This window comes from Oryctolagus cuniculus, chromosome 13, assembly GCF_051225735.1.
Source record: "Oryctolagus cuniculus isolate XC-2025 breed Fujian yellow rabbit chromosome 13, ASM5122573v1, whole genome shotgun sequence".
NCBI lineage: Eukaryota > Metazoa > Chordata > Mammalia > Lagomorpha > Leporidae > Oryctolagus > Oryctolagus cuniculus.
The window spans coordinates 88,307,206-88,322,323 of record NC_142879.1 but is presented as its reverse complement, the minus strand read 5'-3'; positions in this window follow the sequence as shown (position 1 = coordinate 88,322,323).

The following is a 15,118-nucleotide window of genomic DNA, read 5'->3' as shown; positions in this document are numbered from 1 at the left end:
CTACATATTTGAAATAGATTTATAGAGTGTGGAGTTCATGATAGATATTGAATAAATGCACTCTGGATAATAAGAAAATATCAGAAATAATGCCACACCCATCAGTGTTTAAACTCTTCAGACAGCTCCATGCCAGGGAAGTGCAGTGATCCCTGTAAATTAACAAAAATCAATCTGTGTATATCCATGGAAGCCACTGGTTTATATGCAGCCTATATTAGAGGTTTTTGTGTTTAGTAAAATAACTTGATTTTTTAATGAATGCTTTCAGACTGATACCTGATGCTGAGTGGCAGACAATTTTTTCTGAAAAGTATGTGGTTGAGAAATATAAATATAAATCAGTTTATAATTTTTGTGTCTGAATATTTTTATGCATTGAGACAATACCCTGCAATAATCAGAAGACTTTTCCTCAACAAGTTGCTATATTGATGCATCTTCATTTATGTATGTAATGTATGCTTAGGTAAAGGGAATAGAGAGAGAGATCTCTATCTTCCATCTGCTGGCTCACTTCCAGATGGCCACAAAAGCTGGGGCTGAGCCAGGCTGAAGCCAGGACCCTGGAACTCTGTCCCAGTCCCCCATGTGGGTGCAGGAACCCAAACTCTTGGGCAATCTTTGCTGCTTTCCCAAGCAAAGAGCTGGATGAGAAGTGAAGGTGGTGAGTCTCAAAGCAGTGCCATAAGGCATGCTGCTGTTGCAGTTGGCAACTTACCTCTTTGTACCACAATGCTGTCCCTGGATTGATGACATATTGAAGTGCTGCCACTGGCTTTTGGCTAAATAGGATGACTTAACATGTTTTCCACTCTGTGGAAGAGGAACAAATAAGGCAGTTGGTTGTAAAAGTTGCCCATGGAAACCACAGCCTGAGAAAGATGAATCAACTCACCTTGCATTTTCCACCTTGCATCTACACCACCCTTTTCTGGACAAACATCTGATTGTATGCCCTTGTGATGGAGGTTCTCAGGGTGCTGGAACATTTTGTAATTTTTTAAAAATATAGATTAAGAAGAAGGCAAATAAACAAAAAATTACAAACTGCTGCCAATACCAAGAAGAGATTATTGAGAGTAAAAGGTCACCTGTTGGAGCCAGCACTGTGGCACATCAGGTTAAAGCCCTGGCCTGAAATACAGGCATCCCATATGAGTGCTGGTAGAGTTCCGGCTGCTCCACTTCCAGTCCAGCCTCCTGCTAATGCACCTGGGAAAGCAGTAGAGGATGGCCCAAGTCCTTGGGCCCTTTTGCTCATGTGGGAGACCCAGAAGAAGCTCCTGGCTCCTGGCTTCAGAGCAGCTCAGCTCTGTCCATTGTAGCCATTTGGGCAGTGAACCAGCAGACAGAATATTCTCTCTCTCTTTCTCTCTCTCTCTCTCTACATCTCTATATAACATTTTCAAATAAATAAAATATTTTTTCTAATAAAAAGGTATCCTGCCATACTTCTTTCATCCCTGTGAATTCCTAGGAATTAAAATTGTCGGGGCCAGCACTGTGGCAAAAATGGGTTATACCAACAGCTGCAGCACTAGCATCCTCTATGGGCACCAATTGCATGTTCTACTTCTGATCCAGCTCCCTGCTAACATACCTGGGAAAGCAGCAGAATATGGTACAAATCCTTGGGTCCTGCACCCAAGCGAGGGACCTGGATGAAATTTCCCTGACTCCTGGCTTTTTTTTTTTAAAGATTTGTTTATTTATTTGAAAGAGTTACAGACACACACACACACACACACACACACACACAGAGAGAGAGAGAGAGAGAGAGAGAGGTCTTCCATCTGATGGTTTACCCCCAACTGGTTGCAATGGCTGGAGCTGTGCTGTTCTGAAGCCAGGAACCAGGAGCTTCTTCCAGGTCTCCCACTTAGGCTTGGGCCCAAGGACTTGGGCCATCTCCTACTGCTTTCCCAGACCATAAGCTGTAAGCTTGATCAGAAGTGGAGCAGCCCCGTCTTTCACCAGCACCCTTATGGGAGCCAGTGCTTCAAGCTAAGGTTGTAAATCTGCTGTGCCATAGCATTGGCCCCTACTCCTGGCTTTGCCCTGGCCCAGCCCCAGGTTTTCAGTAAGTTGGGGAGTGAAGCCACAGATGGAAGACCTTTCTCAAGTAAATAAAACAATTCTTAAAAATATATAAATATATTTATGTAATAATCATGTTCATGGTTTAGAAATTTAGGGATCAAAATATATGCTTTTGAAAACCCACTCAGTATCATTCTGTATATTGCTCTTTGCTTTGCTTTTTTCACTCATGAAGATGGTTTAGGTCCTGAATTTATCAGTGCTGTATACTTCTTTCTTGTATACCTTTGAAAGCTTAAATGGTTTTCGTTTTTATTTTTTAAAGGAAGATTGATGCATATATTTGAAAATGTAGCAGAGTGGAAGAGACAGATTATCTATCTGCTGGTGTACTCCTCAGGTGGCTGCAGTGGCCTGGGCTGGGCCAGACTGAAGACAGGAACTTCATCTGGGTGTCCCATTGGGTGGCAGGGCCCCAGTTATCTTCTGTTGCTTTTCTGGGACCATTAGCAGGAAGCCGGATTGGAAGGGGAGCTGCTGGGACTCAGCTAGCACCCATATGGGATACCCACATTGCAGGCAGTGTCTTACCTCATGCTACAGCACTGGCACCAAGTGGTCACATTTTACCTAGGGAAAAGAAAAATTAAAACCTAGGAAATTAAATGCCATGGGCAAAGGATGTGGTGAGTGGAAAAACTGAAAACTTTTAGTACCTAGTTGTTGGTCATATGAAAGAAGTGGGACACTTACCTATATTATTTCCTTTAGTCCAGTTTGAGTGTCTTTAATTTTTTTTTACTTAATTAGGAGGCAGAGGGAGAGAGAATGAAAATGCACTCTGATTCTCTGCTTTACTCCCCAAAATGCCTGCAACAGCCAGAACTGGGTCAGGCTGAAGCCAGGAGTGTGAACTCAATTTTTTTGATTATTTGACAGGTAGAGATAAAGACAGTGAGAGAAACAGAAAGAAAGGCCTTCCATCTGCTGGTTCATTCCCCAAATGGCCACTACAGCTGGCATTATGCCAATTCAAAGCCCGGAGCCAGGTGCTTCTTCCTGGTTTTCCATGAAGGTGCAGGAGCCCAAGCACTTGGGCCATCCTCCACTGCCCTCCCATGCCACAGCAGAGAGCTGGACTGGAAGAAGAATAACCAGGACTAGAACACGGCACACAAATGGAATGCTGGTGCTGCAGGCAGAGGATTTACCAAGTGAGCCATTGCGCCAGCCCATGAACTCATTCTTAATCTCCCATGTGTGGGCAGAAACCTGAATACTTGAGCCATCAGTGCTGCCTTATAGGATCAGTATTTGCATGAAGCTGGAGTTAGGAACCAGAGCTAGGCACTGAAGCCCAGTACTCTGATGTAAGACTTGGACATCTTTTTTTTTCCCAAAGATTGATTTATTTATTTGAAAGGCAGAGTTGCATAGAGAGAGAGAAGTCTTCCATCTGCTGGTTCACTTTCCAGTTGGCTGCAACAGCTGGAGCTGGGCTCATCCGAAGCCAAGAGCCAGGAGCTTCAAGGTCTCCCATGCATGTGCATGGGCCCAAGCACTTGGGCCATTTTCTACTGCTTTCCCAGGCCATAGCAAGGAGCTGCATTAGAAGTGCAGCAGCAAGGACTCCAACCAGTGCCCATATGGGATGCCCATAATGTTTTCTTTAATTGGAGAAATGTTCCTTTGATAGAATGAGCGTATGACCCCACAATATTCTCTACTTACTCATAATAGGGTCTGAGATGTAAAAGTCATGATTAATTTCTTAGAAGAAAATTTACATACCCACAAGCAAAGAGTGAAAATTAACCTTTTGTTTTTCTCATGAATGAATCAGAGTTTCAAAACTAATACTTAACTTGTATTTTAGAGGAGTTAATGACTTAACCAACTCTTCTATTAGAAATACTACATTGTGGCCAGTGCTGTGGCACAGTGGGTTAAAGCACTGGCCTGAAGTTTCAGCATCCCATATGGGCTCTGGCTCTAGTCCCGGCTGCTCCTCTTCTGATCCAGCTCTCTGCTATGGCCTGGGAAAGCAGTAGAAGATGGCCCAAGTCTTTGGGCTGTTCTGAGGCTCTTAGCATAGTGAAGATATTTTAGATTCTCATTAGTGAAATCTTTAGAAATTTCATAAAGCATCAACTTTCTTTAATGATCTGAAACAGAGATGAGATCCATAAGGGCAGAACTGCTCAGCAGCCACAATGCAGGAATATGTATCTTTCTGATGATATCTTCATCTGCTTCTTGCAGTTGCAGCCAGTCTATGAGCTCTTGGTCAGTTTTCTGCCCTTGGGAGGACCTAGGGTGCTCTATATTATCTGTAAGGATTCAAAATTTGTTGTATATTAGTGTCTAATCATAAAATTTCCAAAGTGACAAGCTGGATATAATAAACTATGCCAGACTGCCAAAAAAAAATACAAACATGGTGTACTGTCTATAAAGTACAGCGGTAAATCTCTATTATAGAGATACACATCTCTACACTATTCTCTCTTTCTTTCAATTTGAAAGTCTACATTCAGCTCTCGATGTTATGATTACTTAGGAAGAGATTTCTTATACTTACTTTCATAATCAGTGAACTCCGAAATATTAGTGTAGTATTGAGGATTGTACTGACTAAAACACTATGTTTATTCCATGTTAAATAACATCATCCTATCTTTGGATTCCATTTGTTCTGCTACTGATGTATTCACAGGAGAGGGGAGGTGGGAGGAAAACCCAAGATCCATCAGGGTGGAGGAGGAATGTCAGAGGCTGTGGTTCTATTGTACTGCAGCTTGGGTTCTGGAAGAACACATGAATGGACCCAGATGGTTTGAAGCTAACTGAGGGCCTATGTTCTGTACACTTGTCTGTGGTACTGCATTTTCATTTATGTAAAATTTATTTTCTTCAAGCAATATATTAATTTGGATGAAAATGAAGATGTTAAGGAATTTTCAGAATGGGTCTGTTTAACCCTCATTGGCTTTGTTTTTAGGCACTTAACTCAGAAAAGAAAAGATAGAAAAATACATTTTGGGTTCTCTTCATCTGTACCATGGAACTCTTTGGTTAAGATTTGTCATTTTGTCATATTTGATTCTCTAGACTCCCTGAAAAATCCCCTACTTCATTAGATGGAGTCCGTGTCTCACCATGGCAGTGAAAAGTTTAAAATGTCCCAGCTGTGCATTTAGCTAGGTCATGGACACATGCCATGGCACTTGCCAGCCAATTGTGTCAGGGGCATCATCTGAATCAGAATTACTTGCATGAAAACAAGGAGTTGCAGATTCTTGCAGTGAAAGTGGAGAGGAGCAGGAGCTGCAGAACATTGCCAGGGGTGAGTGTGCCATGGGATGCCATGTGGTGGCTGGTGTCTGGGGTGCTGGTTCTGCAGAAGATAGGGCTTATGGGGGCTGGTGCTGTGGTGTAGCAGGTAAGGCTGCCTCCTGCAGTGCCAGCATCCCATATGGTCACTGGTTCAAGTCCCAGCTGCTCCTCTTATGATCCAGCTGTGCTATGGCCTGAGAAAGCAAAATAAGATGACCCACGTCTTTGCACCCCTGAACCCACATGGGAGACCTGGAAGAAACTCCTAGCTCCTGGCTTTGGATCAGCTCAGCTCTGGCCATTGCATCCAATTGGGGAGTAAACCAGCAGATGGAAGATTCTCTCTCTCTCTTTCTCTCTCTCTCTCTGTGCCTCTCCTCTCTCTGTGTAACTCTGACTTTCAAATAAATAAATCTTTTTTTAAAAGAGCTTATGCTGATGGATAGTGGTCATGGAAAATGTATGGGACATTTTTCAGCAAGATTTTGGATGAATTTTCCAACCCCTGAACCTCCTAGAGATTAGAATAGACTTCTAATGCGTAACTTCCTCTTATGCTTAATTAGGTTTTTGTTTTGAATTGTTTTTGATGAAACAGCAAGGAATTCTGAGTTATAGACTTCCTATTTCAGAGACAGGAGAACACTGATGCCTGCATTATAATTAAATAATGCCTATCACCCTTTCTTAAGCAACAAATGATCACAGATTCCCTCTTTGCTGCTAAGTAATGAGCATGGTGATTCTTCCCTCCATAACCACCTCCCCACCTACACTCCCTCCCCTCTTCCTCCTTCCTCTCCTATTGACATGGAGTGCCATACATAGCTAGGGTGAACATTTATCCCGCTTGGCCCTAGGTGTTCATACACTTCAACTGTGTGTAATTATTCATATTCCCTTTTTATGACCAAGCTTATGTCAGAACGACAAATTATATATTCACCTAATACTGAGAATCATCAAATTGATTTCTATTTTCTTCTCTCTTAGGCAGTTCTTGAGGGGCAGAAATATTTATTTTGTATATCATGTATTTATTCAACTAAAAGACTGACTGTCAAGATGCTGAGTTTTAGTGTCAAAGCAAATATGTTTCTAGACCCCATGAAGTTTACAGTCTGGCAAGAAAGAGCCATCTACCCCAAGAATATTGTTTAACATAGTAAATACTGATGTGAAGTCAGTGGATAAAGATTGAAGCATTCTTAATCTAGCACCACCTCTAATCCCATGATCTCTAATTGAGAGAAGTAATCAGAAACACAGAACTCCATGTTACCCAGTTATCTCTTTGAATTTCTGCTTAAAAATAAAACATATCAAACAACACACAAATACCTAGGAGTGCATAATATTTATATACTATCTTGATATTAAAAATAAGAAAAAATAACCATGAAATAATAGCAACTTTGAATCTCCTTTGTTTTCTAGACAAGTTATAATCCTATATGGTTCTTTACAGCAAATTATTACAGTAAATTACAGTACATCATTACAGTAAATAATTACAGTAAATAATTACAGTAAATTATTTTTGTCGGTATACTTCATCTCTCTCACATTTTTTCCCTTTGAGAAATCAGATTTTAAAAACTGAGACACAAGACAAAAGAAAGATTTTTATGCTAGTGTTATATGTTGATTGGCTCTCTAAAAAAGATTTATTTATTTATTTGAAAGTCAGAGTTACACAGAGTAGAAAGGGAGAGAGAGAGAGAGAGAGACATCTTCCATCTTTTGGTTCACCCACCAATTGGTTACAATGGCTGGAGCTGTACAGCTCCAATGCCAGCAGCCAGGAGCTTCTTCTGGGTCTCTCACACAGGTGCAGCTGCCCAAGGACTTGGGCCATCTTCCACTGCTTTCCCTGGCCATAGCAGAGAGTTGGATTGAAAGCAGAGTAGCCGGGCTCAACCTCCACCCATATGGAATGTCCATGCTGGCAGTAGCTTTACCTGCTATTTCACAGTGCTGGCCCCTTGATTGGCCTTTTTAATGATATTAAAAAACACCGTATTTTTCTAAGCTCTTTCCATTCAGTTTCTACTTTGTAAACTCCAGATAATACTGTCCCCAGAATTAATCTAAGGTATAAATGATATGATATGAGGCATTTAACCCCTTAACCTGTCTCCTTGAATACTCAGCTATGTTAGCTCTGTGTCCATTCTTCTGTCTCTGTACTAGATGAATAAAAAGACAGTGTAAAATGATTTGAAAAGAACTATAAGGAGTCGGTGCTGTGGTGCTGCTGCCAATTGGGGAGTGAACCAGCCAATGGAAAACACCCCCCTCTCTCTCTCTCTCTGTCTCTGCCTCTCCTTCTCTGTAACTCTGACTTCCAAATAAATCAATAAATCTTAAAAGAACTATAAACATCAATAAAATACAAATGAAAATTGTATTCTCAAAACTGGATATTAACCCATGCCTTCCACACCTCTGTTAAAAGTTACATTCTATCATAGTCATTTATGATTTCTAGGGCCAAAGTAGTAAATAAGATTTTTCTGGAAGAGACAGAGGTTATGAGGGAGCCAGGATTTGGGGTCAGTTAGCAGCAGTGAGTGTCACTCTTTCAGATTTGATTCAGGAAAGGAAGAATAGCAACTGATCCCTGAGATTTTGGGTTGGGAAGGAAAGGAAGGAGGGACTTAACAAAAGCAAAGGCCCTCTGGTTGTGGGCACCCACCCCCGACTGCAGCCTTTGGGGAGGCCCAGCTGGTGTCTCTAGGGATGCTGCAGCCTGGACTCCATTTCCCAGAGTTCCCAGGAGCTCCAATCTATTCTGCCTTCCAAATGCCTGTGCCCATGTGCCTGCTAACAGCCAGTCCCTGGGGGTCTGAGTTGGACCAGAGGGAGTTCATTCCCTGATCAGGGTCAGCCCTAGGGGCTGTGCTGCTCCTTCTCTGGCATTTACTGCAACTCCTGCTCTGCACGTGCAATCCCAGGCAGTTTCCAAGTGTTCACCCGAGCCTGCCTCCTGCTGCTTCTTCCCTCTTCATCTTCTGCCTGTGGGTCCCATGTACCAGGGACTCTCTTCCCCACACTGCCCGCTTCACTCCCCATGTTTCTGGAAGAAAGCGTACCTGCTCCAGGGACTTTCTGCTGCAGATTTGACATGCAGTAAGGGGTGGGGACATGTGTGGGAGAAGGGTGGGTGCCAGGGCACCAGTGATCCTGGCAATTTCCCCTGAGGTCAGGGCTGGGACCTGGGCTGTTCTGTCTCCCACCTCTGCTTCTCAGGCTCCCAGTGCCTGGACTCTCTCCTGCAGAACCTCATCCAAACTGTCCCTAATGTGCTTAATTTAGTGGTTACAGGAGAGAGAGGGCAGCGTTCTGGGAACCTGCATATGCAGGGAAGAAAGGCAGAAAGACTCCCACTCTCTACAGTTAAATAAGCTGGGTTCCCACTGTGGGTGTTTTCAGAATGCACTCTGGCCTGGTCTCTTGATGTTTCCTGGGCTGGTTCCTGCAGGGTGGGGCTGGATGGTCTTCAGCAGGGAGCCTGGGGCAGCAGAGGGGTGGGCAGGAGGATCTGACAAGGATCTGCCCCACTGCTCTCATCCTGCACCTCATCTTCCTGGTGGGGAGCAGTGTGAAGCGTGAATAGCTGCTTTGTGCATTGATCCCTCTCAAGTATTAATTATCAGATTTTTCCAATGTGGAATTTGAAGCTGTTCCAGAAACCTGGGGTGGGAAAACTCTCTTCTTTCAAACAGGCACAGAGACAGTGGAGGATCCAAGGAGTTTCTATTAATGGCCCTAGGCTCAGCTGGAATGATTTCCTGAGAACTGAGCATCAAATTCAAGTTTCTTAGCTGTTACGGCATTGGTGGGTTTAAATGGCAGCCTACATGACTTAGGACCACAATTTCCAATGGTCAGTGGGTCCAGTATGTTTGTAAAAGAGATGCCAGGGACAGATTTATTAGGACAGATTTATGACTGGAGTTTACAGAAGCAGAACTTAGGATATCTTCCCTCCCTAGACAAGATTTCAGTGGGCAGCTGTTTCACTCGTTAATTGTGAGCATCCACTTTTAAAGGTTTGTGTTGGATGGGGTCCACTTCTCTTTCTTTGATGATGTATTTGGCTGCTTTTCATATTCTGTCTTCAGCTATCTCTTCTCCTGTTAGCAAGGCTGTCAACTGTTTTGACCTGCCACTGATCCCTTTGCAAAGTGAGAAGGGAACCAAAATTAATGCAAGTCTACTGTGTTGTCAATAACTGGAGCTACTTTTTTAAAGATTTATTTATTCATTTGAAAGAGTTACACAGAGAGAGGAGAGAGACAGAGAGAGAGAGAGAGAGACGTCTTCCGTCCGATGGTTCACTCCCCAATTGGCAGCAACAGCTGGAGCTGTGCCAGTCTGAAGCCTGTAGCCAGGAGCTTCTTCTGGGATGAAGCTGCTTTTTGAAATAATTATTTATTTAATTGAAAGGCCGAGTTACAGAGTGGCAGAAACAGAGATCAATGGCTGGAGCTGTTTGGATCCAAAACCAGAAGAGAGGAGCTTTGTCCAGGTCTCATAGGTGGGTGCAGGAGATGAGGGATTTGGGCCATCTTCTACTGTTTTCCCAGGCCACAGCAGAGAGCTGGATGGTAAGTGCAGCAGCCAGGATCCCAACCGGCACCCATATAGGATGCTGACACTGCAGGCAGTAGCTTTACCCACTAAGCAACAGTGCTGCCCACTAACGGGAGCTCATTTAATCTGAGTATGCATAAAGTGGAGAATTACAGCATCATAAATACAGATAAGTTACAGTTTTTCTCTGCGCAGTACTTTACAGTTACCCAGTGATCCACTGAGAATCTTACTTTCCACACTGTGTAAATAAGAAGGTCAGTTACTTGTCTTATTTTGGGTTCTGTGTTTAAACCCATGACACTTTTGACATGGGAGGATATTAGTTCTACAATTTCATAGAGACTGGTCTGTGGAAGCATCGATAGAAGTTATAACTGTGAGAGTGGTAAGAAAGAAGAAGGGAAGAAATAAGTGCCCCTTACGCCACACAGAGGTGTCCACAAATGGAGTAGAAGACGTGCCCTTGAAAACTATGGCTGACTTTCTGGGACAAACTGTGTTTGAGTGCTTCACATGTTCTGATAGAAAGGTGTTGCCACCAGGTTATTAGTATATTTATTTAGTTAGTTTTTAAAGATTTATTTATTTATTTGAAAATCAGAGCTACACAGAGAGAGAAGGAGAGGCAGAGAGAGAGAGAGAGAGAGAGAGGTCTTCCATCAGGTTCATTTCCCCAATGGCTTCATCATTGTGAACTTTGCTCAGTTCCTGACCTATACCTTTCCTTTAACCTAGTACTTTGCCATGTAGTAGCCCATGAAAACTGCAGACTGCATAAATGAATGAATACTTGGAGGGTTGTGATTTCTTAGAGGAACATCATGAGACAGAAGGAATAAAACAAAACAAAAGTATCCTCCGTATATAGAAGGTATACTGTTTTTGCAAGCCACAGCGAAGAGGAAGAAGCAGGAAAGTAGTGAGACTGGAAAGTTTGCGGCAAAGGAAATAGGCACTGGTCAAGAATTTAACAAGCCCATTAGGAAAACATTAAGGTTTCCTTACTTCCATGTAGACTCTGCCCTCTTATGGTGAACAGGGTCCTCTAAACCCACTTGTTGCACAAATGAAAACCCAAGCATTGTCTTCTCCCACAGATGGAGTCTGCTATTGGTTTTGATTTACATTTCCCTAATGGCTAGTGATATTGGGCATGTTCATATATGTCTTGACCATTGAGATTTCTTCTTCTGAGAAACATCTATTCTGATCATTGCCCATTTCTTAGCTGTACATTTTGCTTCTTATTTGGAGATTTTCCAGTTCTATATATGTATGTTCTGGCTATCAATCTTTTGTCATAGTCAGAGTTTTCAATGTTTCCTGCCATTCTGTCCATTGTATCTTCACTCTGTTGAATACTTTGTTGTGAAGATGTATCTTAATTTGATATGCTCAAATTTCTATATTTTATTTTTGTTACTTGTGCTTTTGTAATCTTACGCAAACTGTTGTCTCTGCTAATGTTTTACAGTTTCTCATATGTTCACTTAGTTTTTGGTTTTATATTTAGACTTTTAATTCACCATGAGTTGCTTTTACATATTGTATGAGGTGTTGGGTATATTTTCAGGCTTATACATATGGATAATCACTTTCCTTTAAACCATTTGCTAAAGGGATTCTTCTTTTTCCTGTTTGTTTTCTTTCCTTTGTTAAATAGGAGTTGCCTGTAGAAAAGTCGGTAAATTTCAGCTGCCTATTCTTTTCCATTGAACTATGTGTCTGTTTTCCAATAGTGCTAACACTGCTTCTATTTTTTTTAAGATTTATTTATTTATTTGCAAGGCCAGATGCTTCTTCCAAGTCTCTCATGTGGGTGCCAGCACCGTAGAACACGGTCCATCTTCCACCAATTTCCGAGGTGCATTAGTAGGGAGCTGGATTGGAAGTGGAGCACCTGGTCTCCTAGCAGCAACATATGGGATGCATGCACAGCAGGTCAAGGCTTTAACCCACTACACCACATAAACAAACCCTTCCTTATTTACTTCTGCTGTGATCTTTCATTATTCACTTTTTTTCTACTGCCCTGCATCTTGACTCATTCCTTTTTTTTTTTTTTTCTGGGTCCTGGAGGATGGTAGTAGGTTGCTTCTGGGATATCTTTTTTGTGTTAGTAGATAATTGGTAATCAAAAATCATAGTTATTAGTTTCTATATTTCTCTGCTAATCACGAGGACCTTCTAGATGACAGCAGAAAATGCTGGCAGAAATGAGGATATATTAATTTGCTAAGAAAATACCACAGAGAATATGATTTACATCATAGTTGTAGAGGTTGAAAATATCAGATCAAGGTGCTAATAGGCTCGAGTTTTCCAGAAGCCTTTCTCCGATGTGACAGACACATCTATCATTTGATCTGATTAAAACTACTTTCTTCAGGTAAAGTCATGTTGGTGATTAGCACTTCAGTGTTTGAGTTTTAGGGAGGCACATTTCAGTTCACAACAGCAAAAGGGGCCCTGTGGTCTACTTCAATGACAGCCATCTCTGCGGAGGACAGAAAGTTTGAAATCAGCGTTAGGAATTCTCACAGTATTACTGTCAGTGCTATCGCCATCAAATGTGCATTCATGTACACACAAACAAAACTACCTGTACACATAAACACATTCAACAGCGGAAATGCCTGATGGTTGTGTACGGGTAACATCAATATAATAATCCATAAGATGGCCTATTAGCAGACATTAAAAAGAGAATTAGAAAGAATGACAACAAAATCTGCAGTTACCTATATTTATGTCTATATGTATGATATTCAGTATTTATAGTTGCTAAAAGATGAATACTGATGTGTGGGAATAAAAGCTAAACCTTACCTTGCAATATTGCAGCCTAGTCTACATGAAAGATGTCTTCCTAAAACCTTTCCCTGGGCCCACTCTGTGGCATAGTAGATTAAGCATCCACCTGCAGCACCAGCATCCCACATGGGCACCAGTTGGAGTCCCTGCTCCTGCACTTCCAATCCAGCTCTTTACTAATGGCCTAGGAAAGCAGTGCAATATGCCCTGAGTGCTTGGGCCCCTGCACCCATGTGAGAGACCTGGAGGAAGCTGCTGACTCCTGGCTTTTGGCACCTGGCTTCAGATCGGCCCAGCTCCAGCCATTCTGGCCAGTTAGGGGTGAACCAGTCGATAGAAGACCTCTCTTTCTCTTCCTCTCTATATCTGTAACTCTGCCTCACAATAAATAAATACATTTTTAAAAACCTTTCACATTTTAAATTTCTTAATTGTTTTAAAGATTTATTTATTTATTTATTTACAAGTCGAGTTACAGACAGAGAGGAGAGCCAGAGAGAAAGAGAGAGGTCTTCCATCTGATGTTCACTCCCTAATTGATTGCAACTGCCAGAGCTGTGCTGATCCGAAGCCAGGAGCCAGGAGCTAGTTCCAGGTCTCCCAGATCGGTACAGGGGCCCAAGAACTTGGGCCACCTTCTACTACTTTCCCAGTCCATAGCAGAGAGCAGGATCAGAAGTGGAGCAGCTGAGTATTGAACCGGCCCCCATATGGGATGCTGGTGCTTCAGGCCAGGGAGTTAACCTGCTCCACCCCAGCACAAGTCCAGCATTTTAAATTTCTGATACTCTAAAGTAGTACAGGACTGCATTACATCTAGGAAAGATGCATTTAAAAATTATAAATCTAGTGCATTTCAGCAGTTTTAACAAATACTTCTGATTTTCTCAGCATTATGTATAAATAAATGACATAATGAGTCATTGTCAGATTTTTAGCTTTTGACAGCCACTTATAATATTTCACAGCTTTTTGAAATTTATTGCTAGTGTGTTTTTCTCAACACACACTGGATTTTATCAGTTTAGTGCACATGGAGTTGCCTCTTATAGGATTTGCATTTTGATGGGTTTTCATGGCACATGTAATCAACATCTGCAAAGCCTCTAAAACACATAAATAATGACATGATTCAGGCTTTTTTCTTAAAGATTTATTTATTTGAAAGAGTTGCACAAATAGGGGAGAGGTAGAGAGAGAGAGAGACAGACAGAAACAGAGAGGTCTTCCATCTGCTGGTTTACTCCCAGTTGGCCGCAATGGGTGGTCTGTGTCGATCCGAAGCCAGGAGCTACTTCCAGATCTCTCATGTGTGCAAGGCCCCAAGGACTTGGGCCACCTTCTACTGCTTTCCAAGGCCATAGCAGAGAGATGGTTCAGAAGTGGAGCAGCCACGTCTTGAACTGGCACCCACATGGCTTGCCAGCATTGCAGGAAGCAACTTTATCTGCTATGCCACAGCGCCTGCCCCACATTACATCACTTTAAGATGATATGGATTTAAGTTCATGAGAAATTATTAGCATTGTGGGAACTGATAGACATGGATGAAGCAGGATGGACTTGTTAGGAATGGTGATGTTAATTTTCTTATAAAATAAATAAATAAGAAATTAAATATGATCAGACATAAATGAAGACTAAATTTTTTTAATGGTGATCCAGAAAACACTGATCTCAGGTCTTTTTCTTCCAGTCTTAAGTTTATATTTTTAAATGCATATTAAGTGAACAAACTTCATGTAATTTATATATACAGATTGAAGAGCTAACTGATAACATCCTACCCTAACTTCCCTTGGTCTCATATTTCCAACTCCCTCCTTCTCGTTTTATTTTCTTTTAATTTTGACAGCTGCATGCTTTGATTTTATTTTAGAATCACAAGCTTTAACCCTCTACAAAATAAAGAATTCAGCAAGTAGTAGCAGAAATATCAATGAGTATATGTTGTATACTCTATCAAAGAGTTCAGAAAAGTGCTATGAACAATACTCAAATCTCAAAATATCAATTTAACTCATATACTACTTTTTGTTGTCTATATCTTAATTACCACGAGTCAGAGAAAACATATGGTATTTGTCTTTTGGGGGCTGGCTTCTTTCATGAAGCATACTTGTTTCCAGTTCATCCATTTAGTTACAGAAGATGGGATTTCATTCACAATTATGGCTGAATAGTATTTTACACTGTATATATAGCTCATATTCTTTTTCCAGTCACCAGTTGATGGACTTCTGGGTTGATTCCATGTTAGCTATTATGAATTGAGCTGTAATAAACATGAGGGTACAGATAACTCATGCCTATGCATATTCTA